Source organism: Cryptomeria japonica, chromosome 10, assembly GCF_030272615.1.
Source record: "Cryptomeria japonica chromosome 10, Sugi_1.0, whole genome shotgun sequence".
NCBI lineage: Eukaryota > Viridiplantae > Streptophyta > Pinopsida > Cupressales > Cupressaceae > Cryptomeria > Cryptomeria japonica.
The window spans coordinates 202,965,062-202,992,208 of NC_081414.1; positions in this window are offsets into that span (position 1 = coordinate 202,965,062).

Genomic DNA, 27,147 nt, shown 5'->3' on the forward strand with positions numbered 1-27,147 from the left:
ACACAAATCAATATGAATAAGATCAAGAACATTATTAGATTTATTTTGTATACTCTTAAAAGAGGTTCTGACCTATTTTCCCATTTTACATTCTTTACATACCAGATTATAGGGCTTTACAATCTTAGGTATATCTCTAGCTGCCTTAGTTGAACTGATCTTTATAATGCAATCAAAATTCACATGACATAGCCTTTTATGCCATAGCCAACTCTCATCAATTTGTGCAATCAAACATGTCTTCTCACCGGAGTTCAAATGAAATATATTACCTTTTGTCTATGTACCGGTTGCAATCTCCAAACCATATCTATTAATGATTTTGCATTTTCCATCCTTGAACTGTAATTGAAATCCCTTATCCACCAATTATCCTACACTCAAAAGACTATGCCTTAAACCTTTAACATAATAAATATTATTAGTATTATGCTTGCCATCCAATGATATAGTTTCATTTCCCTTGATCATACATGCTTTGTCATCTCCAAATCTAACCAGACTGCCATCAAATTCTTGCAAAGATAGAAACTTCCTTTATCTCCAGTCATATGATGTGAACATCCAATATCAATTACCCATTCATCCTTATCTTCAATTTTAGAAACAAGTGCCTTCTCTTCAGGTACATTCTCTTCTAGTGTTAGAACATCTTCCTTGATAACCAGAAACACCCATTCCTTTCCATTGTCGAAACCACTAGCAGAGTCTTGTGTTGGTTCATCATTAGATTTAGACACACCTTCCTCATCTACTATGTAATATGATTTGTCTCTATATTTCTTGTACTTATACTTGTTCTGATATCCAGGGTTAGGCTTAAAAGATCTTCTAGATCTTTCTTCAAATCTTGAATTCCTTTCAGGACATCTAGATGAAAAATGACCTATCTTATTACATGCAAAACATTTAAAAGGTGTTTTTCCTTCATACTTACTTCCTACTGGTCCTTTAGGTACTCTTCTATAAAATAGGGCTTCAAGTTGCTCAAATTCTTCATCTTATCTCTTCATTTCTTCCAATTCCCTTGCATATAAAGATTTCCAATCTTGCTTGTCAGTTGATATTGCAGATGCATGGAAAGCAGGTTCAGACTTCACAGCTCTAGAAGGTCCAAATTCTTCAAGCTCAAAAGCAGATAATTTCCCAACCAAGATATCTCTATTGACAGAAGTATTAGCCATTGTTCTTAATTAATTAATTGTAGTAGAATTCATCTTGTAAGCTGGTGGTAAAGCTCTCAGAACTTTAGAAACTATTTCATATTCACTCAGAGTTCCACCACAACATTGAATTCTCATAACAATCCCATTTAGCCTTTCCATGAATGCAGTAATCCTTTCATCTTCTTCCATCTTCAAGTTTTCATATCTCATCCGGTAACCATCAAGTTTAGCAATCTTCATAGTAGGGTCACCTTCATTAAGAGTCTCCAACTTGTCCCATATAGCCTTTGCAGATGAATTGTCAGTTAAGCCCATTATTTGCTGATCCGAAAGTGCACACAAGAGGGCTTCTTTTTCTCTACAATCATTCTCAAGCTCCTTATCCAAGTTTTCTGGAGGATGATTTCCAGATTTCGGATTATGAGGTGTAACACCATTCTCTAAGATCTCCCAATTCTCCTTACCAAGACATCTCAGACGAGTCTCCATCTGAATCTTCCATACTCTATAATTTGTTCCATCAAGCCTAGGAATATCTCTCTAAAGATAGTAGTAGATGAACTAGATAAGCTTGAATTGTTAGTTGCCATAGGATCTTCCTCAAGTGGTTAAGCTTATATAGAGAGGACCATAGCTCTGATACTAATTGTTAGACATTTCAATTAACCCAAAGATAACTGAGAGGAGGGGGGTGAATCCATTGTCACCAGATTACCAGAACCTTAAGCATTTAAAACTTTAATACCGGAACCCAAAAGATCAATACCGGAATACATAAACCAAATACCAAAATAGAAGATAAACCAATTAAGCATAAACAATAATCAAAGAATAAATACCATCCACATGACATCAAGATTTGTACACGGAAAACCTGGTAAAGGGAAAAACCATGGTGGGAAGCCTACCCACAGTCAAATAATACTTTTGCAATAAGTATGTGAATTAAAATTGAGGGTCCTGCACTTGTAGGAAGGCCAATAGCCTAGAGCGCACTACTCATCACAAAAGGAGTCTCACTAACTACATATAAATCCATACTACAATCCGGAGAAATGAATGAACTACAAAGATAACATCTCCTATGCCTGAGTACCATTCTGGTTAACCTCTATACTGGAGGACTAAATCCTCTTACATAAACCCAACTTGATCACCAATGATCAACCAAATCCTCTACCTGAATGATTATTACATTATTTGCTCATTCCATCCCATGTCAATATCTAATCTACAATGAGATCTTACATCATATCTATACAAACCCTTGACCATAAACAATAAGGTCAGCCATCAGACAATAAAATAATTACATAATCATAAAACATGTCATCCAGAGACCAAACAAATAATATCCAACCCATAAGACATCCTGGAAACACATCGAGAGGTCCAATCCATGCGTTACATTAAGCCAGTCCATAACCTAGACAATATCGGGACCCAATATAGGTCCATACACACCAAAACAATAATCCCAATCAGCTAAGTCTCGAACATGATCACCATCAGCATCCTAAATCTCCACTATAAGTCGCACCAACACCACTTATGCATATCATCAAAGATCTTCATTAAAGCTCTGTTGGTGAAACCCTCGTCGAAACAACAAACCAAGCTTGCCAACATACAGGATAGCATCTGATCACCAGAACAAAACCAACTGACTGAACATGAATCTAAATAAGCCAATTCCATAACACAAACATACCAGAGCATACCAGATCATGATGATCCAATCCAACCAAAAACCAAACAACCTGTTGGGACCAGAAGGATACAGGTAAACAACCAAAATAGCTAGTGTTGACATCAATGACAAAACATAAATGCAACACATAATCAATTCCTCCACATGGCCAACAAATGATGATATCAATGATGATGATGATGATGATGATGATATTAATGATGATGATGATGATGATGATGATGATGATGATGATGATGATGATGATGATGATCCTTACAATGTCGATTCTAGATTGGATGATACAGACAAAGAGTTGGATGAGGAATAAGATGAATGACATGATTGAAATGTATGAGGCATGTGATTATTATATATATTATATATTTGATATTGATTTCTTGATAGAATTTTATTTGACTTATATAGTTACATAATTAATTCATAGTAATTACTCTCCTTTAATGAATGATAATGATGTGTCTAAAAATGATAATAATTCCTTTTGTGATTATTCAAGGTGATGTTATACCTTATAATGATATGACCTAATGCTTAATGTCATCCATACTTTTAAAAATATCATAAATAATATGTTGTGAGCAATAGACCTTAGAAAAATATCATAAATAATTTTGGATTTTGTCAACAATTGAAACATATTAGTGAAATAGTGTAAAAGATATATTCAACATAGCTCAACAATGCTCATTTAGATCACAAATTCTCTAATTACATATAGAAATGTTTAATATCCCATAGTTCAATTTCAATTTTTTAAATGTATAATATTTCATGTAATATCCCATAGCTTGGCAATGTTTACTTATAATTACATATAGAAATGTATAATATCTCATAGGTCAATTTCAATTTCATAGTAAAATAATTCAAAATACTGTGCAAAGAAAAAGAATTCAAATACTTCATTCCCGCAAAGAAAAGCATAAGACTGCATTCGCGTGCGCAAGAGCTTAATCAAGAAGAGGGGATTCACAGGAAGAGTGACCAAAGGAAGTACGACCAAAGTAGCGAACTTTTTGATAAAAGGATCTTGATCGGGAAGAGGAGATTCACATGATGAGAGACTACGGTGAATGAAGAACCCAGCCATAACTCATTGAGCGAGGGATAGTTCAGATCAAAATGTGTTGTGTTGAACCCCAAGGTGGCTATAGCGTCGATTGGGTGGCCTAATTCTGATGCTGGCGGGTGAGATGGTGAAGATAGGATAATTAGTTTACAGGTCAGTCATCACTTAGCTTCATCTTATGTGCATCTCAAACATAATCAGATTTACATAGCTATTGTTTCCTGGGTATCCCATAGATACGTTTTTAGGGTACCGAGAAACACACGACATGGAGGCTATTGTTTGGGTTGGTATTGTTGGTTTTAAGAGGTTGGTTCTAATCATAGTTTATGTCTAATTAGAAGAAAAATTTAAATTGACCTTAAATCGATACCCCATTACATCTATTGAGAAGAAAAAGTAGGTTTATTGTCACATATGAGGGCGAACGACATAGAAAACTTGGTTACAATGTTACCTTCGGCAAATCTGATTACCATGTATGTGATACAATTTTATTTATTTATTTTTGATCGGTAAAAGGCGATAGCCATAGATTTTTATTGATATTAAATCCTAGTACAACCCAACTCACTAGGGGCATCGGTAGGAAAGAGATAGGTGGAGAAAACCTCTAGTCTCACCCCATATAAGATATATAGTATAATTGAGGAGATCTTAGACCTCAGTTCAAGCCCAAATAATGGCTAATTTGAAGCAATTAAATACATATAAGTGGACTCCAAGCATTATCAATATAGCTCTATCCACAATCAATGAAAGTGGCTAAAATCCTCAGAGATTGATGATGCTCTGATCACCCCTAGATCTAGACTCTCAAGGTCTCTTTCCTGATCCTCATCAACAATGGTTGTGAGCCCATGTATAGTTGTGCACTCCATCCCTGCCATTGAAATTCCTAGATTTTTCTTAGTTCTATGCTTGTTGGAGATGACCTATTTGTTGCCTACAAAACATAGTGACAAGCCAACCAAGCCTTCTGGAATTTTGTTAAGGGTTAGCTCACATATATAATACCAAAATTTGACCATATAGCATCAATATTGTGGATTTCAAACTTAAATTATGTTAAGATAAAGTATGTAGTTGCCACCACACTAGAATAGTTAATGATCTCGCATAAATCAATGAATCAAAAATAGTCCACTGAAGAATATTAATAGCTATAAAGCAAGACCAGTTATCATAGAGATTTACACCTTCAAAGAAGCATACTAAATTATGTAAGCAAAGTGCCTTATTTACAAGTCTAATTATTACTATGCTTGTGGAAGACAACTTTGTTGATGCCTGTAAGAACAATGATGAGTAACCAATCCTACTTCAATTCCCAGCTAAGGGTAGTCACACATATGTCCACTTTCAAACCATAATTCAGACATATAGCATAGCTGTTTGTAAATTTAAATCTGTATATTTAACATGAATCAATATTGAGATGCCATTTCCAGTAAAATTTTACAAACACCCATTATATAATCATTAAAGCATTGGACATACGGTAGTAGATTTTATCAAGGTGAAACAAGTAAGAAAAAATATTTCTAATAAGGCCGAGTATTTAGTATTTCTATCAAGCCAGAGTACCAGAAGAAAAGAATGTATAACCATAAATTTATATAACTAACCAGCTAAGTATTTATGAAGCTAATCCAAGATCAAGCTATCAACCTGTTGAAGACATTATCAAAAAACATATAAAAATAAAGGGTTCATAGCAGTTTCACAAAACCTATAACCCTCCCCTAACTAGCTATAGCCAAAAGAGTAACATAATATACTAAATGTCCATCATGAAAGCCTTTAAGGATTAATGTAGCCTACTATATCAACAAGTTAAAAAATGCCTACTAACTAGCTAACATGCCAGGGTTAATTTTGTAGTAAGCAGCTGTCCACCTAATCCTCTTCCATAACTTGCTTCTCACTCACGAACGGACCGAACCCTTCATAATTTTGCAACTGAGAGCTTCCTGAAGCCCCACCTCCACCTGCGAGGCTTCTTCTACTTTTAGCCGCTTTGATAATAACAGGCAGAAGGACCTGAATCCTTTTTATTGGGATATGAGGAAGGTCCTTCGGGACATTATAGCCCTCCTTCACTAGGTACTCAACCCACCAATTTTTATTACAGGCCTCCTTCATATGAATCCATTTGAAGAGAAAGTCCAAGTTCCTTTCTATGTTTTCTTGACGCAGACAGAAAGCTCCTCTATCCCTAATGATAAGAAAAGATCGTTTAATAATAATCCTTCCTTCATTATGGAGCCCTCTCGACCCAACATTGATGTCATAGTCCTTTGAGAAGGGAATCATCAACTTGTCGTCCACACTATTTACTACCAACTCCAAATTACCTAGAAATTAGTCCTTGAAAATGGCCCTGGCTAGCAAAACCACCTCACTCTTGCCTACTCCTATTGAAAGAAAGATAGCAATGAATGTGGCCAGAATATCACAATTAACCCTATATCTAAATTCATTGTTTACATGGTCATCCCCAATGATAATTTGAATTGCTCTTTGGGAGAAATCATCCATGTCTTTCAGGATAACTCCCCATCTCTCTAGCATAATTTCTCCTCTAAAACCCATCATCGTACTATCACTGGCAGAGATTAGGCTCAAATTAGACTCCATTTTGATGGTATGATGAAAGAATAAGTATCTGATCAACTACTGAGAGAGGGGGGTGAATCAGTAGATAGAAAAACTGATATTAACTTCACCAATCTCAAAAATCAATCTCTCAAAGTAAACATAGAACTATCAATGTAATACCACTGTCAAGATAAAAACTCATAAGATAAACCGGTTGACTATTACAACAAATTAACAGTAAACAACTTCTTCATTTCTTAATGCTTCTGGTTATCATAACTTATCAAAGTAGTTAAGTAGTTAAGTAAATCAGCTATAAGAAACATAACCACAAAAACATTCACCACTTGACACATATTTTTTGACGTGAAAACCCAAATAAGTAAAAACCACAGTGAGATGAAACTCACAAGATAACTATCTGAAATCTTCTGAAGTTCACCCTGTTAGAAGCCTAGCATGTTAAATCTTTACAAAAGTCATGTTAAGAACTGGTCCTGTTAGGAATCACCCGGTTAAGGGATTGACTACAATTCCTTGTTAGAAGCAATACCCTGTAAGGAGTAACCTTCGTAGAGGATTTGAAAATCCAAGCTAATGGATCACCTTGTTAGAGGATTTGAATAACACCAAGCTTGTTAGAGCTTACCCGGTTAGGGGATTTCAAATATGCTGTAATTGTTAGAAAACAACATGAGTTTGTTCATTTGTCTGAATAGCACTGCACTTTCTTGATCAGATCCATTTCATGCTCCTATCTACCTTTACTCAAACTACAGATACATCATCCAGTCTGGCAACCACACACTCAATTGTTCTTTGCTAACTCTTTACCAACTTATTAAACTAAACAACTTCATTGACCTTATAAATGAATCGATTAGGTTGGTAACACAACAAAAACCTAATTCTCATAGAGATTACAAACAAATCAGTTCAAGTATGACCGTTGGATTACATAGCAATCTTTCCACATCAATCAAGAAAACCTTGAACACTCCTTGGTCACTACTTCATCGAACTTAGTAACTCATCAGGCGCTTTGTATTATATGCAATACATTTTCTCATTCCCTAGACAAAAACCATTACAACAACTTGCCAAAATCTCTTGAACATACATGTCATAATCATTACCACTCATCATCAGATCATAAACCAATATAACCAATTCACCAAACTTAATCAGTAGGTTACCAGTTACATCAATAGATAGGGTTTACATCGGTTACCGGTTTACTCCACAAATTCATCCTATCAGTTACAAAACAATAATACAACAATATCAACAATATCATTACCGGTTAATTGACAGGAATGACAACATAGCATATCATTAATGTAATCTTCTTGCAAATTTCAACACATTTTACTCACAACCTATACCTAGCCCACAAGCCAAAGGAAAGAAAGTATCAGGCTGAATAATTTTGAATAGTTAGTGGTTGAAAAGAGTGTTGAGTCGTCATACAAAGAAATAAATGGCATTAGAAGCATTAACAAACCTAATTCACATGCACGCAATCAATCACCTAGCAGGATAGGGATAATGTGAACATGCCACTATATATAATGATATCCTAAAGCATGTTTAAAGGATAGTGATTACTCCTGCCTACATCATCTGTCCACGTGACCGGAGAGGGAACAGGCTCTCTACAAGATTATGAATATAAAGTATTATAAATATATCTAAATATAAATATATAATGATAATATATATGAGTGGCTAAATATATAAATATATATATATATATATAATAGAGAAAGCAAGATCAAAAATTTCTGAGTTTATTTAGCTCCTCCTTTTTAACTGTCAGGAGATCAATGCAAGAGAGTGTATGTGATACAAATTTTACTAGTTATAGCTTCTATCCAATGTGTGTGGTATTTAGTTGGCATCAATAAAAAATTGTGACCTACAGAAGAGTTTGGGTTAATGACACTAATGAAATATAATGCCCATTAGGCGAATGCTCTTCACCAAATAGTTGTCTAAGTCTGAGATCAAACATTAGCTAAGTCTATGAAGTAGCTAAGACCAAAATTTATCAGAATGACATCCATTTAACCATTTTTCTGTTAACTTTTTATCGTATCCGTTTATAAAGCTTGTAACAAATCTAACTAGTAACAAATCTTTCATCGTAACTGTTTATAAAGCTAGTAACAAATCTAACTAAGACTAATCAATCTCTTAATATTAGATTATTTTTGCCGATATGTTCAATGTATACTTTTTCTTTGTGTGTAACACATTTGGCGAGTAGTTTCTTCATCATGTATTCTTGGGCATATAATTCATCAATGATTTTGGAAACCCACGATGCCAATTCTTCATCCTTTTTGATCTTCGATACTCTGCGCTCTAAATTTCTGCCCAACTCTGCCTTGAATTGATCCATTGTCAAGATCTCGCCTTCACTCATCAGATTCGAAAGATATTCTACATTCTCAAACTTATCCACATCGCTTTTCAACGGTTTATAGTAATGATCATGAGTAGCAATCGTCTCCTGAGCCTTTGGCCTTGTTTTATCACACAACCTCTCCTTCAATGTCACATGGTTGTCCAAGCTTGTGAAAGTGCCTTTGTATGTGAACCAAAATGGAGTAGCCTGAGCGTTCATTGCATCAATCATGTGCTTGATTATCCATGTTATCAATGCATGTACATCATAATCTTTCTTCTTTTTTTCCTCGTTCATTTTCTTCTCAAAATTCTATGCTTTGTATTTCCAATATATGGCATCCTGAGATGCAAGCATGATCCTCTGATCTTCCTCATAATCAATAGGTCATTCTGGTATTGCAGTCCTTTGATCCTTTTGTAATTTAGTAGCTATCTCTTGCCACTTTTGTCTTTCTTCAACCTCTGCATGATATGCATCCTTGTAGTGAAGCATTTATCTTGTGACAAAATCCACCTGGTCTACATTTAGTCTAGTCACATTCAAATTTAACATTGTACTCTCCATGGGATTGGTCTTCCCCACCTGTTGAATAGTCAATGTGGCAAATAGCTCATCCAGATCAATCAAAAGGGGCATTTTTTCTCGAGGGTACATAGCCCATTGTAGTAATGCCTTTTTTCCTGGATCATATCCAGATCTAGTATACACAGTATCAATATTTTTAGGCAATTTCAAGTTCTCTTTACCAACTGATTTGGCATGTGTCAAACATTAATGCACACTTCATATTGCAACCAAGATGTATGATTGTGTCAACATCTTTTAGCATTTGTCTCCCTTTGGAAGGAGTTATTGTCTTCATTTCCTCATCAATGGACTCTTGAAGCTTATTTAAAGCTTCTTCATTGATGTCTTCTCTTCCTTCAATCCTCAACTGCTTTTCTTTATGCTGATATATAAATGTCTAAAATTTAGGGGTTTAGATAAATTTCTCATCAGAAACAAAGTTGTCACAATAATCAATTCTCTCATCTCAAATTGCATGTTTCGGGGGCTCAACAATAATTCCATTTTCTCCCTCTCTCTCAGTAGCCTCTTTTGGAACCTCACCCTGCCTCTCATGAGCTCTGGAATCTAGTGACAAATGATCAACAGGAACCTCTATCCTTGGTTTAGATGGCCTATGCAGAAGATCCTTTTCCAGAATTCCTTCAAGGATTTCATGTCTTAGATCCATACGTTTTTCTACTTTAGCCAATGGTTCTGTGATATCTTCAAGATCATGTTTGATCATATCCCTAACAAGCTTCCAATTGTATGCACTCATCACTTTATTATATAGCTCCATCTTCTATGATGCCTCCTTCCATTCCAAATTTCCAATGAAACCTTCTTTAAATAGAGGGTAATGCTCATAACCCTTGAGCCCTTGTAGATTTTTGGCTTTTTGAATATAGCCTTCAAGGTCAAATTGGACCCTTGCATTAGTAGATGACAATGAAAAGTATTTCATCTTCTTACCAATAAGTTCATAACTTTTTTTATTCTTTACAACAAAATCTCCAAAAGATTAATAACCTGGTAGGAAGGATTGCTTGCCTCTTGATCTTAGATGCAAATGGTTGGACTCATGCATCTGCCTAATAATCTCCAAGTAAGCAATTTTTTCTAGGATTATTTTAGGTAGTAAATTGGGGGCTCCTTCGAATCCATATACCCTAATTTGAGTATGGGTCTCAAATGAATGTCAATCTCCCCAATTGTGATAAATTTCCAACTTTGGATTGAAGTCTTTAGGTCTCAAAAAATTCTTGATTTCAAGAGAATGTGGAAAATCTTCATTAAAGCCTAACAAGTTCCCATTAGTGGTTTCACACATTGATCTTCAAAGAAATAATATTTACAATTGGCATAATGTTGATCCATACTGAAAGCCATAATTGCATTGGGTTCTTCATTCCTTGCTTATTATACATATGTCCGGGTAAATCATCTCCTCATTAGCTATTTTCAACTCCAACAAACAATAACATATGCATCAATAGTGAATAATGTGTGAATGCAATTTGATTGGGATCCCCTTTTATCTTTTCAGGACCGTGATTCATCTGATCAGGAATGAAAGAAGCATAATCAAATCCCCTAGGTCCTTGGACTGTGTTTACTTTTGCATGAAGATTGCATTAATGATTCGTTATATTGTCATTGATGTCAATTAACCGGTAATGATTTTGTTGTAATGTTGTTTTGTAACCGGTAGGAAGAGCTAGTGAAAGGAAATTGTAACCGGTAGGTTAGTTTGTGGAGTGAACCGGTATTGCTAAGTATTGGAGAGTTGAACCATTAAACCCTACCCATTGTTTTGATAAACCCTAACCGATTAAGTTTGTTGAATTGGTTATATTAGTTTATGATCTGATGATGAGTGGTAATGATTATGACACGTATGCATATTCTATGAAGAGAGTTTCAAAGTGATTTTGGTGCGTTGAGGTAACAGTTTTTTGGTCTTGGGAATGAGAAAGTATATTTCATGTAATGCAAAGCATGTGATGAGTTATTAAGTTTGATGAAGCGGTGATCAAGGAGCGGTCAAGGCTTTCTTGAATGATGTGTAGAAATTTTTATGTAATCCAATGGTCATACTTGAGCCGACTTGTTTGTAATCTCTATGAGAATTAGGTTTTTGTTATGTTACTGACCTAGTTGATTTGTTTATTAGGTTGATGAGTTGTTTTACTTTGAGTGTGTTGGAAAAGTTGAATTGAGTGTGTGGTTTCCAAACAAGATGTTGTATCTGCAGTTTGAGTAAAGTCAGATAGGAGCATGAAAAGGATCTGAACAAGCAAGTGAAGTTCTATTCAAAACAAATCAGCAAACTCGTATTGTTTTCTAAAAATTACAATAGTTAAATCCCCTAACCGGGTAAGCTCTAACAAGCTTGGTGTTATTCAAATCCTCTAGCAAGGTGATCCATTAGCCTGGATTATAAATCTTGTACAAAGTTTAGTTCTCACGGGGTATTGCCTCTAACAAGACATTATAGTCAATCCCTTAATCGGGTGGTTCCTAACAGGATCAGTTCTTAACAGGACTTTTTGTAGAAGCTTTAACAAGCTTGGCTCCTAACAGGGTGAACTTTAGAAGAGTTCAGATAGTTATCTCGTGAGTCTCATCTCACCGTGGTTTTCCCATTTGGGTTTCCACGTCAAAAATATTGTGTCAAGTGGTGATTTTTTTTATGGTTATGTTTTATTATGGTTGATTTTCTTAACTACTTAATCCACTTTGAAAAGTCATAATAACTGGCAACAATATGAAGTTTTACTTATATCAGTAAAAGTATTTGGATGTTTGTAAGTTACAAGTTGATACTAAAAACATGAAAGCATATTTAACTATCAAAGCAAACATGATGAGGCATCTCCAAATACCTCCTAACATGCTCTTAGTTTCTTTCTCCCTTGTTCCTCTCCTCTCCAAGTTCCAAAATAGTGTAGCACTCAGCAGCTTTTTGCACTATGGATGCTTATGGAGGATTGAGATTGTAGTATAGCTCTAAATGTAAAATGAAAAGCTAATACTATGCTATTGATGCTAAAATGATATATTTTAACCAAAATAACAAGATTTTAGTTTGCTATGCTAAATGCTCTCTAAAATGCCTATAGGTTAAATGCATACAAGTTTTCAGGATCTGGATTATGAAGAAATGGGCTCTATTTATAGGAAAAATGGAGCAATGGATGGTTGAGATTGAGTAATCTCAACAAGGGTCAGGATTGAATGATTTCAAATCCATGTGAGGGCTTTCAACCCAATCCCAGGATGACAAGTGTCAATGTGAGATAGGTTGAGAGGAGAGGGAGTAAGCATTAAATGTCTGACATGACTTTGGGATTTTAGAGTCCAGGTTGGTTGAATGAATAAACTCTTTATTCAAAGAATAAAGCTTTTATCCAATGGATAAACTCTTATGCAAATGTGAAATGGATGAATATGGTCAAAACAATAAATGTTTGGGGGGACAAGTTTGAAATAACCATAAATGGTTATGTAAGAGACATAAATGGTCATGTAAGAGCCATTAGTGGTCTTGGAAGACTTTGGGGGTTAATTTGTTGAACACACAAAGCATTAAATGCTTTTCAAAGACTTTGGAGTCTTTGAGAAGTGACTCCATTTTGCTTAGGAATGTGGCAATAATTAGGGGATGGATTAAGCTAATTAGGAAGGGGTTAGAAGAATCTAAAAGGGGATTAGATTTTGCAAGTGGATTTGGTGGGTGAGGGAAAATAGGATTTTATTAAAATAAAAATTCATTTATTTCAATAAATGTGTGCAAGTTGCATTTGTAGGAAAATGCAAGTGGGGGGGATAATGATTTAAATAAATATTTTATTTAATTTATTTAAAAGAGGAAAAGGGGATTTTATTAAATAAATAGATTTTATTTATTTAATTGATTGGAATTTGATTTAATGAATTAATTAAAATAAATTGAATAATTTATTTAATTAATAGAAGAATGTTTGGGGATGAATTAATTAAATATTAATTTAATTAACTGATGGCTAGTTTATTTTTAATCAAATAAATAGCGAATATTTATTTAATTAAGCTGGACAGATTTGTGTGACTACATTTGCCCCTCTTTGAGACGGTGCAGTTTATCGCATCATTTCAAAGAAAGAAAAACTGGTGTGAAGAAAATGCCCCATAAAATGTAAATTTAATGGGTGGTATGCCCCCTTGAGAGATGGGCCGAAAAATTTCGAAAAATTGGGCAATCTCTCGAAAAAGAATGAAAATTGGCAAGGTGGTAGAAGAGAATAAGTTAGCAACGTGGGTGAAAATTAGAAGAAAATGGGGGAAGAATGGAGAAATGGGGGGCTCGGGAAGTTCACAGAGACCACGGCGATGAGCGGGGAGAAGTTACGGTGACGGCAAAGGGTATAAATGGGGTGAAAGGGGTGAAAACAGGATCATTTGTGACCACGACCAGTTGAAAATAAGAGCTTTGATAGTGACGTTTGGAGGAGCGAGCAGCAGCGATGATGTCGATTCTGATCACCAAGCACAGATTCGAGCGAGTCCGACGGTTCCAGCGCCCAGATGACTACGGACGAGCGGTACGCAAATTTGAAAACTTAATTTTTGTGCATTTTTTATAGGTTTTTAGCTGAGTCCAAGTCAAGTCAGAGCAAGAGCGTTGGAACTATGGTTTTGGCACTTTTGCTCCATGAATTAGCGCTATTGCGCCGCAATGGCGCTATTGCCCCATTGTTTGAGCGCTTTTGGCTTGTTGTAGCGCTATTGTATGCAAGTTTGGGCGCTATTGAGGGCTTAATTGAGCGCTATTGTTTTTTAAGTAGCGCTACTGGGTAGTTGTTTTAGCGTTTTTGTAGTTTGAGTGCTTTTGTAGAGCTGATTGAGCACTGTTGTTAGAATTGTAGCGCTATTGTGAGGAAACTAGCGCTTTTGATGGTAAAATAGCGCTTTTGTGTGAGGATAAAAAGATGCCCCAGTTTGGATGAAGAAAAATCTCCTGATGCCAATAATTGATGGATGGCGAGGTAAAGTGGGAGTTGTTTTGAACCATAGCAGCCTGATGAGACTTAGGTCATTTGTTAGGATAAATGTCTATTGAAGTCTAGGTGGCCATGATTGCTTACCTATTGAGACCCGAAGATACTTGATCAAAGTATCTATTGATAGTCTAGGTTTAAACTTAAGAAAGTTTGAAAACAAAACAACTGATGGTAATTGATGAATGTCCATGTGTAGGAGGATCTGTGCGTGTTGCAGTTACGCGAGCGCCATCCTGCGACATAGGGGTTGCGAGACCGATTGACTCGGGCGGAGATAGACTGCATTACCACGACTGGATTATATGAGGTGATGCACATGTCCGTGATTCGTATGAATCACGGATTGATCACAGCACTAGCACCTTCCATTTGGCATAGGGGGAGATGACCGTGACCTTAGAGGACGTGTGGCGCATCCTACAGATTCTGATTCGAGGGGAGCTAGTCACATACGATAGATCCTGGGGTATTGTGGCAGTGCAGAGGATTTTTGATGAGGATGTGTTCATTGATGATGGCTCGATCGCGTGGGAGGATATAGTGGCACTGTATGAGCCACTTCCAACAGTTTTGTCAGGGATCGTGGGAGGACTGTTGTGTCCAGACAGGCGGTCACATGGGTTGGCGGTGGGATGGGGACAGGTTATCAAGATGATGATGATCGAGGGGACCCGATTTGCATGGGGGTCGTGCGTGTTGGCGCACATGTATCAGGAGCTCCATGAGGTAGTATACCGGGGGAGGGGTTCCTTAGAAGTGGGCATGACATTGCTACATATTTGGGCGTGGGAGCACCTACCAGTGAGTCTGAGATTCCGCTCAGTGGATCAGCCGTACATGTTTATGTATAGAGGCATGATGAGTCAGCCCCACTTGGGGAAGGTAGAGTGGTGGCGGCGGGCATTGGATGACCTGGATGCAGTGATATGGCGGCCATATTTGGAGTGTGAGCCATGGGATGATGATGCAGAGGCACTACCCTATGTGTTCATGACCCGATTCCTCATTGGGAGGACCTCATACCATGTAGAGAGACAGGTGCCTGGGAGAGTGATGAGGCAGTTTGGACGGCAGTAGGGACTGCCTAGCGGATCTGGAGAGTATGCGTGAGTTATTTGAGAGAGGTATGCATGGAGTCTAGTGCTACCATATGATCAGGCACTGGCAGAGTTTCAGACACTACAGGCAAGGCCATGGGACCTACGACCGAGGGTCGTTGATGCAGGGGTGACAGATGAGTATACGTAGTACCGGGCGGCACACCCGATCCCACGGATATCGGATCCAGCAGAGCCAATCCCAACATTTGAGGATGAGAGGGGATGGAGATGAAGGAGGGCAGGAGGTCGAGGAGATGGAGGAGGAGGAGGAGGAGGAGGAGGAGGTGGAGGTGGAGGCGGTGGAGGAGGTGGAGGTGGAGGATTGGGGATGCGGAGCCAGCAGAGAGGGAGAGGTGGACTGCCTTTACAGATATCCCAAGGACCATTGATACCGAGAGGAGTTCAGCTGAGTGGGAGGGGGATGGAGAGGGAGATCCCGATGGACAGAGGGGAGGGGACTACTAGAGAGGGAGGTGTAGGGGAGGCAGCTATGGACACCAGGGAGGGAGCCACTGGAGATCTGCGGGATCACATCATAGTGTGCTTGCAGACCCGGATAGAGGATTTGGAGGCGGAGGTGGCAGCTAGGGATGTGCAGCTATTTGCACGGGAGTCAGAGCTGACGGTGGTGCTGCGGGAGAGAGATACTACAGTGGAGAGATTGGCGGAGCTGCAGGAGAGAGTCTGGGTTGAAGTAGGAGCACAGGGGCCTACAGGGGAGGTGATGAGGCAGTTTGGCCGAGCACAGGCTGAGATAGAGTACTGGCGGGGTTTATATGAGAAGGTGGTGCTAGTGAGTCAGCGAGCTCTCAGTTATACTCAGATGTGGTAGACTAGATCAGAGCGATCACAGAGGATGTAGAGCAGTGGGGGAGTGATGGGTCCTTTGAGGAGGTAGAGATCAGGGGATGCAGGAGGGAGTGGTGGTTCGATGAGGCCTCCGCGGAGAGATGGAGCAGGGGGTGCAGGCACCAGTGGTGGAGTAGGTGGAGGTGTTGGGACAGCATCAGGCTAGAGTGGCATTTGAGAGAGCATTCATGCATCTATGTATTTGTATCATTATTTTGTTTTTTGGACTATATCTTGGATGGCTCTTGGTAGCCGATTTTGTAGACTTCATTATACTCTGATATATGAGATGAGTTATATGAGGAGATCCCATATTTTGATGATATGCATTTGATTATGTATGGAGGTTTATGCAGGATGATGAGTGATTGCTTAGATGGATATGTGTACATGTATGTATTGATGAGATGTTTCTTTGTATGCATGTTTTTATGATGTTTTATGATGTGGGATACTGACATATGAATGCAGGTTTATATATGTATGATTTGTTTTTATTTTTGATGTAATGCTTTTATGTATGTAATGCCATGATGATGATGTATGCTTATGATGATTTATGAACAGGATTTTGGTGTTTCCTATTTTGATATAATGATGAGATGATTTATGTGATGATGTTAATGCAATGGTCGAATGAATGATGTTATGTATGGATATGCATCTAGATGTTTTTAGATGAATGAATATGGATAAACAAAATGTAAAGTACAAATGTTTATAGGATAATATTTAAATGAATGCATATATATAAATGGATATTTATAAAATGGTATGAACCAATGTGTTTTGGAAACAAATGGATTTATGATTCTAAATGCTTTAAATATGATTTAAGTACAAATGATAATGTGATGATACTATAACTAATGTTTTAATAACTGCACCTTAATGCAATTAAAAAGAGGATAAATGAATGCAATGTGAATGAATCCTAAAATGAGCATAATGTGATACTTAGTTAATGGATGAATGAATGCACTTTTTCACTAAATGGATAAATGAATATATACCATAATAAATGATAAAGGATAATAAAATGATGATGGATAATCAACACTATATGAATGCCTGATAAATGATTTAAAACAATCAAAGACAATTTGATCCCATGAATGAATCTAATTATTTGATGATTGATGCAATGATGCAAATGATTTAATGAAAACTAATGTCAAAAATGAACTATATGCAATGTTAAGTTAAAAAATGACATGAATGTTCTTAATGCGAGATGCAACTAAATGCGATGATGATATGACCATGAGGAATGCAAGGTTTGTAAGACTTTGCATGATGCATTGATGATGTATCAGAGTACTTGATCATGATTGTATCCAAGACCAGCTTAATTTTCACATTTCGCATATAAAGTCTATATATGAATGCGTGAATGGATGGGTGATATGCAATGGAATGCAATATATAAACAGATGAGATGAAGTGATGATCCATAGTGCTCGATTTTCATCATTGAGCTTTTAAAATGTTGGAAGAGAATACAAGCATCTTGACATAATGATTCAAGATGACCGGAGTATTCCTTTCATGTATTTTATATAGCAAGTTAATACAAATGACTTGATATAAGGGTCAAGTCAACCAGAGTATTGCTTGCAGAACAGAAAAGGATTATCTTCATTCATGCATGACTTAGATCGTCCTCTTTGATCTTAGGCTGATCATATCCCGAGACAAGTGCATATTGTACTAAGAGATAAAACCTTTATCCAATTTGGATGAGGAGGAACCAAAGAATGAGCATTGTACCTGCAAACAAACAGTATATACATAAAGAATAAAGAATAAGGATCCTTGGTAATGGTTCATGCTCATATGGTCGAGGTATACGCCGTAGTCAGCAAGCTATAATGATCCATGACTGCATTTGGCATAGGATCACGTAGCTTGGTGAACTTCCCACGTAGACACCATTAGTACATGCCCCAGAGCTTCATCGGAAATAATGCGCAAACGATACAAAACAATGCTGAAATATCCCGATACAGATAAACGAATGATTGTACTCACAAATCAACCCAGTATTTGATAGCTTAACATAATTTTCTTGTCAAAGAAAACATCACTTTTGTCTTTGTTTTGGTAAGGAAGGATGCATCCTTGTTGAAGACAATTTTGAGTGTTGATGTGGATTATTTGGTCAATTTGAGAAGTGATCATCGTTTTGAGTATTGTTCAATGTTTGTTTTCGTATCTGCATGGATGAGTATGTACAATGTGTTGCCATGTTTTTGTGTGATTTTCAATGTTTTGTTGATGTTTTTGGATTTTGAATTGTTTTGAATGTTTTTGGATTTTTGCGAGATATTTTCCAATGTTTTTGGTATTTTTGATGATTTGCTTGAATGAAGAACTTTAATGAATCATAAGACAATGTAGAATCCACTTCCATCAATAGGTTAAAGGCATTGCCCCCAGTTTTAGACATGACTATGAAAAAGTGGGATGCAAGATGTATGGAGTATTTGCTTAATTGCAGATGAATAACAAGCCATGGTTTTGGATGGATGGATGTATGTATGAAGTAGATGTGATCGCAACAAGTCTGAAAGACAATGGAGCCATAGCCTTTACGAGTGGTGCCTGTTTGCCAGGTTTTCACCATTGTACTTACCCAAGGTGCCACAGGAGTGGTTGTTCACCGTTTGGATGCATGATTCTTCTTTACTTTTTTTGAAGGTTTTTGTATTTTCTTCAAGTCATTTATCTGAATGTTTTTGGTATTTTTTGGTATGCAGGGGAGCCTGATGCTCTGTACAGCTTAGGTATAAAACCGTTTGAGGTGCATGCTGTTGATGGGATCTGCAAGCGGTTCTCCTTCTGATGTAGCCAACTGATATGCCCCAGACCCGAAGATAGCAGTGACAACATATGGGCCCAACCAATTTGATTCAAACTTGCCCTGATGTTCTCTATTTGGTTGATTGTGAGGATTCTCTCGTAGAACAAGATCACCTACCTCAAATGTGCGAGGTCTAACTTGGTGATTGTAGCTTCTGCTCATGCGCTGCTGATAGGCTTTGAGGTGATTGTATGCAGCTTGTTGTTTCTCATCAAGTAACTCTAAGTCCTGAAGATGGGATACTCTGTAAGATTCATCATCTATCAGATTATGCAAGGAAACCCGTAATGATGGTATCTCAACCTCAATAGGCAAGATAGCTTATGCACCATAGACCAATGAATAAGGAGTTGCACCTGTAGGGGTTCGTATGCTAGTTCGATATGCCCATAGTGCTGGATTCAATTGAACGTGTCAATCACGACCGACATCATTGACCATCTTCTTTAGGATCCTCAATATGTTTTTATTGGATGCTTCAGCCTGACCATTGCCTTGTGGGTAGTAGGGAGTGGAAAAGTGGTGTTGGATATGAAATTTCTCACAAAGTTCACGGACATCCTGATTTTTAAAAGGAAGACCATTATCTATGATGATGGACATAGGCACACCATACCGGCAGATGATGTAGTTGAGGATGAATGAGGCGATCTGTTTGCCGGTGACTTGGGTAAGTGGAACAGCTTCAATCCACTTTGTGAAATATTCGGTGGCGGTAATAATGAATTTATGGCCATTGGATGAAGATGGATGGATTTTACCCACAAGGTCAAGGCCCCATTGACAAAAAGGCCATGGTGTCGTGATTGGTTGCAATTCTTGGGCTGGTGCATGTATCAGGTCACCATGAACTTGACATTTCTTGCATTTTCTGACAAAGTAGTAGGAATCTTTTTCCATAGATGGCCAATAGTATCCATTGTGCAGGAGTTTCTTGGCGAGTGATGGACCACTTGAATGAGTCCCGCAAATGCCTTCATGGACTTCTTCCAAAGCCTTTGTTATCTCATCTTGTTCTAGACATCGAAGGAGAGTACCATCAAGACCGCGTCGGTATAGGGTTTCGGCAATAATGGTATATCGAGCAGTTTGGCGAATGAAGGTTTTACGTTGGTTATTTGATTGGTTGGGAGGAAGGGTGTGATCGCAGAGATAGGTGTAGAACTCACCGTACCATGGGGATTCAGAACCAACAAGGTGACATATCATCTCGGATTCAGGGATATCATAAGCGGGGATCCAAAGCTGTTCGACCAAGAACTCGTAGCGTGTTGAATTCTGTGGAAGATCTAGGAGAGATGCGATGGTAGCCATAGCGTCAGCAGCTCGATTCTGATCTCTTGGTATCTACTCAAAAGTGATAGTAGTAAATGATGTCTTTAGTTTGTCCACCATTTGCTTATATGGCATGAGTTTATCATCTTTGGTCTGATATTCATATGTTATTGTCGAATGACCAGTTGTGAGTTGCCATACACTTGTAGTTCTTGTAATTTCCATTGTATGGCTAACCTAAGTCCTGTGATCAAGGCCTCATACTCTGCTATGTTGTTTGTGCATCGAAATGTGAGCCTGTAAGACTTCAGGATGCTATCACCTTGAGGTGTGATAAACAGAATGCCTGCCCCCGAGCCGTGCCTAGTGTATGAACCATCAAAATATAGTTTCCATGGTTGTGCTATTGTGATCATGAATATCTCTTCATCTGGAAAATTGGAAATAAGAGGATGATCGCCTATGAGGGGTGCATCGGCCAACTGATCTGCAATAACTTGACCTTTGATAGCCTTTCAGTCCACATACTCAATGTCAAATTCACTTAGAATCATCATCCATTTGGCCAAGTGACCTATCAATGCTGCTTTGTTGAGTAAATACTTGAGTGGATCAATCTTTGCAATGAGTTGTACCTTGTGTGTCAACAGATAGTGTCTCAATTTAGTGGCTGCTAAGATTACTGCTAGGCAAGCTCGCTCAATAGGTGTGTAATTGAGTTCATAGCCCACCAGTGTGCGAGAGATGTAGTAAACAACACACTCTTTTCCTTCTGCATTATGTTGTACCAGTAGTACACCCAATGTTGTACTTGTTGCTGAGATATAGAGTAACAATGGTCTACTTGGATCTGGTGGCATCAACAATGGTGGATTCATGAGATAGTCTTTAAGCGTCTGAAATGCTTGTTGGCATCTGGCATCCCACTGAAAGCGGATGTTCTTGTGTAGCAGATGTGTAAATGGGTGACACTTATCAGCCAATTGTGCAATGAATCTTCGGATGGATTGAAGTCGTCCTTGTAATGTCCTTAGCTGACTGATATTCTTTGGTGGTGGCATGTCCATGATTGCTTTTACCTTTGCTGGATCAACCTCAATGCCTTTGCTTGAGACAATGTATCCTAGAAGCTTCCCGGAGGTTACTCCAAAGACACATTTCTTTGGGTTGAGTCGAACATGGTATTGTTCTAGTCTATCAAAGATTCTCTCTAATATGTCCAAATGACCTTCTCTAGTGAGTGATTTTGCTAGTAAGTCATCAACATAATCTTCCATCATAGTATGCATCATGTCATGGAAGATGGTGGTCATTTCTCTTTGATAGGTTGCTCCTGCATTCTTGAGACCGAAAGGCATTACATTCCAGCAATATGTGCCCCATGGACAGGTGAAGGTTGTCTTATGTTGATCTTCTGGTGCGATCTTTATCTGATTGTATCCTGAAAAGCCATCCATAAGTGAAAGCATGGCATGTCCTGCTATCAGATCCACTATGATGTCAATATTTGGAAGGGGGAAGTCATCCTTAGGATAGGCCTTATTCAGATCTTTGAAGTCAGTACAAATGCGGATGCCCCCTTTTGGTTTGCCGACAGGCACAATATTGGAGATCCATTCTACATAATCAATTGGTCTAATGAAACCAACATCTAGGAGTTTCTTGAGTTCTATTTTGACTAGTACTGCAATTTGAGGATGCATATTACGAAGCTTCTGCTTGACAGGTTTGGCTCCTTCTGCGATGGTGAGGTGATGCATGACTAAATCAGGATCAAGCCCAGGCATGTCTGCATATGACCATGCAAAGTTGATCTGATGCTTCTGGAAGAACTCTATAAATTTAGGTTGTTCCTCTGGAGTGAGAAGAGATGCCGGATGTATGATATGAGGATTTTTAGGAGTCCCCACATTTTACTCTTTGGTTTCCTCGATGAGAATCATTGATCATTCCTGTTGTACATTAGTAGGGAGAATGTCAAACCCTTCATCCTCAGGTGCCTCAGAGAGGTTTTCACCATTGGATACACTCTTTCTTTTTACTTTTGTTGGATTAAATAGTGCCACAGTGTGGTTTTCACTAGAAGATCCATGTTTTATTGTTATATTTTTGCAGCTGAAAGGTTTGGCATCCACCTCGAAGTATGCTGCGCTATTAAGTTCAATGGTGAATCCATCTTTGTGATCATCGCTTGGTAGGTTATCCCTTAATTCCAAAAAGTCAATGATGGCCTCATCATTTTGGAAGAAGTCAAGGCATGGGGAATTTGGTTGGTTCCATTCGATGAGTTCAGGGTGGATAATGGCCATTACTTCATCAATTAGGTTAAGTGAGCTAGATGTATCAGTGAGGGTCAAGACATGATGGTGAAGGTCGTTGATGGTACTCTCGCTGTCAGAATCAGGTGTAGGATGAGACGTAGGGTCTATGGAAGATGTTTCCAGTTTAGGAACCCAAGTGGTCTTTATCTGTGCTTCTCCGTAAACAGGGATATCTTTACGTGGTGGAGGTGGTGATGTGTCTTCCTCATCTAAAGTGTTAAGCTGTACCGAATCAAACTCCCATTCATGTGAGTCGGTCTCTGAATCACTTTCCAGCATCCGATTACTATACCATACTGGGATATCTTTTGAGTTAAATACTGCAAGTGTGATTGGTTGATGTACCTTTGTAGTGATCGGTGTTGCAGGAAGATTGATGGGGATCAAGGAACCTGGTATAGGGAGTATCGGTAATATTAACTCCGTGGCTTCTACTGGAACTGCGGGTGTTGTAAATACTGCTACGGGTTCTGATACAGTTGTTGCTGCTAAGGGTGTTGTTGGTGGGTTTATGGGTTCATTTGGTGGAATAAATGGCTTTGGTGATGGTTGCGTTGGGGTTGTGAGCCACGATGGGGCAGTTGGGATGGTGCTTGAGGCTGCTTTAATGATAAAAGGAATCTTTTTTGCTGTAGGTTGACAAAATTGTTTGCTGGGTTTTCCTTTGAACTTGAGTTTAGGAAAGATCTCTTTTTCAAAGCCTAGGCCTGTATTACCTTTGGGCTTTAATTCTGGTAGTAGAGGTTCATGTCGTCCTTGTTTGCAATATCCCAAAGCACTCTGACCATCATACCCCATTCATTGCATAATGAGGAGACCTTTGCCATACTGATCCGTAGGAAGTGTAACTCACGGTATATCAGTGGTGATGGGATCTTTATAGATCCATTCCGCTAGGTCCTCATCTTGTGTTTCTTCCTCTTGACTCTTTCCAAGAACGAAAGGCGTCAAAGCACATGCTGGTATGTTTAGTGGTTGCTGGAGTACCTGCTGTGGTTTACCATGTGTTCTAGGAGAAGTGGGCATTTGTCCCACACAAAAGAGTTGACTCAAGTTGTATTCCCCAGGACCTTCCTCTGCTATCTTCATCTTAAGCTTTTCTTGCTTGGGTATAGTGGTGTTTGAACAAGCAAGAGAGGCGGGACTTATATATGATGTGGAAGAAATGGCTTCTCTATTATTAGGAATGGTAATCTTTGGTTGATGGTTGATATTATGGCAATATGCAAAGGGATTTGCATCACCCAGAATTGTGATCTCTACACCATTATGTGGGAACTTGATACATTGATGGTAGGTAGATGGAACGGCTTGCATGGCATGTATCCAAGGTCTTCCTAACAATAGATTGTAGGGTAGAGGGAGCTCCAGAACCTGACAAATGATGTGCTTTACCACGGGGCCCACTCAGATTGGTAGTACCATAGCTCCTTTGGATGAACGCTCTGCATCATCATAGGCTTTGATTGTGATCTTCTTACGAGGATCCACTGATTCTACTGCATATCCCAATGCTGTGACCAACTGTAGTGTACAAATGTTCAGGCTGGCTCCATTATCAATCAAGACTCGCTTGATCCTATGTTGGTTAATAAAGCCTTCAATGTGTAGCGAAGCATTATGAGGTTGCTGGAAGGAAGAGTTGTCACTTTCAGAAAAAGTGAGACAAGGTGATGACTTTAGACTTCCAACCATGGCTTGAAATTGGTCTGTATTCAGATTTGCAGGGACTGATGCCTCTTGGAGTGCTTGATCCAAGATAGTTTTATGAGAGGGCGATAGGCGCAATAGCTCTAAAATGAATATAAGTGCAGGCATTTTATCTAATTGTTCCACAAGACTGTACTGCTTTGGGATGGAGGTGGTGCCTTGTGGAGCTGCCTTTATGGTAACCTTACCACGACGTGTAACAACATTGCAATTTGAGTTGGGATTTTTGAAGGTTATGGTTGCAACTTGTTCACTGGCATCATACAGATGATTTACAGTGTAATTATACGCAGCCTGCGTATAATCTGTGGTATCAGTGCCTTGCCTGGAAGTGGAAGGACCCCTTTGATCTTGTGATGGAAGTGGATTTTTGAACATCAGATGATCATTATTGGTTGTTTTTGGGTCATGTCCTTCAATTTCAATTTCTCCTCGGTCAATAAGATCCTGAATAAGATCTTTCAATCGGTGACAATTACTTGTCTTGTGTCCTCTTCCTTGATGGAATTCACAGTGTTCAGTATCTCTCCACCATGCCGGTTTGACCTGAGGCTCATAGTTTGATAGTTTAGGTAGAGTGACCAAATTTTGAGAAATGAGTTGTCGCAATACTGTTTCAATGGGTTCCCCTAAGGGAGTGTATCTGCGTTTTTGTTTTTGCTGGTGAGGTCTAGGTTCATCATGAGATGTGATGCGACCTTGATTAGAAGGAACATTTGTGTTGTTTTGAGGTGGAGGATTTTGTCCTGCAAACCGAACCACATGTTGTGCGTTTTGGATAGTCCGGGCATCCACAACCCCATCGTTGACGATATTCTTTTTTTTATTCCAAAAGTTTGGTTTATCACTATTGAAGCACGAGCGAGGACCATCTTTTGGTTCATTAAAGATTTTGATGAGTCCTTTCTTGATGAGTGCCCATTCACATTTTAAACCCTTGGTGATCATATCATTAAAAGAGTCTATGTCTTTGACATTGTAGCGTCCTGAAATTGTGACACTTGCAATTTCGACTGCATTTCGGTCTTCACGATGGCGACACAACACGCAACCTGAATGGAGACCCCGAAACCTGATTATGACACCAAAAACTGCATTTTCTTGCACCCTGGCCTGAACCTCCTTTGCACCCTGCTGTCCCGGGAGGTGGGACCAGAGCGCCCAACGCCCTGGTCCTTCAGGACTAGGGCGCCCAGCGCCTTGGTCCCCTAGGACCATGGCGCCCAGCGCCCTGGTCCCTGGGTCCTATTTTGGGCCCGGTCTCTTTTGGACTTCGGGTCTTTATGTTTGCAAATTGGAAAATTATCTTTCCTGGTCGGCCTAAGGTCGGGAAAATCAGTCTATCAACCCTAATTGACAAGTATATAAACTACATTTTCCTCTTTCATTCGATATGAGGGAAAAAGCGTGGAAACTATACTCAAGCATTCAAGCATTCAAGCATTCTTTCAAGCAATTGATCATTCTAAGTCTCCATTCAAGGCTAAGTGTTGCATTCAAGACAAGGATTCAACCATTGAAGAGGAGATCACATACTACATGCTACATACAACATACAACAATACAACAAACAACAACATCTATACCTTCGCACATAAGGATACAAACATCCTTACAACAAGGTATTAGTACTTGTTTTACATTACATTTACAGCATTTCTCATTTCTTGGTTAATTCCAAAACCGGGGTTTGACCTAAGGGAAAACCCCTAATCCCTAACCCCCCAATCATCTTCGCTTTTCTGTGTGTAGGTTGCAGGTACGCGGCTGAAATTGAAGATCTGGAATCCTTGTGCAGAGACGAACAGATCCCCCTTCGTTTCGCGGATTTTTCGGAGGACCGTGTGCACGTCGGGCGCCATCGTCCCGTCAACTTTTTCTCAAATTTGCAGGACAGTGCCGTATCGACATTTTACTGCTAATTCCAGGTCCGCAGCTTCATCCTTTATCCCTATCTCAGTTTATAAGCGAATCTTTGTCACTTTCTATGCATTCCTAGCTTAATTCTTCTATCAACATTCTTTACAAAAGAGGGTAGCCTTGCTTTCTCAACCCTTGAAACACATTTAGCATCCAATCTTGCATTGTGTGGGATTGGATCTTGTGGGTTTCAACCCCTCTTTTGAATGTAAAGTCTCTCCCCTAAGTGAAAACCATCAACCCTAGTGAATCTCCCTTCTCTCTCCTTGGAGTTGGAAGAGGGGAGAGCAACTAGGGTTCGATCGCGATTTTCCGCTTTACATTTTGGTGAACCAGATGTGAACATCCATTCTGATTATTCATAGTTAGATCTGAAAATTGGATTCCTTGATTACATTTCCATGTTTGATCTTTTGCAAAATTTTAGAGGTTAATTGCATAAAAACCCTAAATTTTCTTTTTAAGTAATTAAACTTGTGAAATGTTTAATTGTTAATGCTTGTTTCAGATCTGCCCTTCTATTACAAATTATCAATTCATATTTGTGCTTTAATT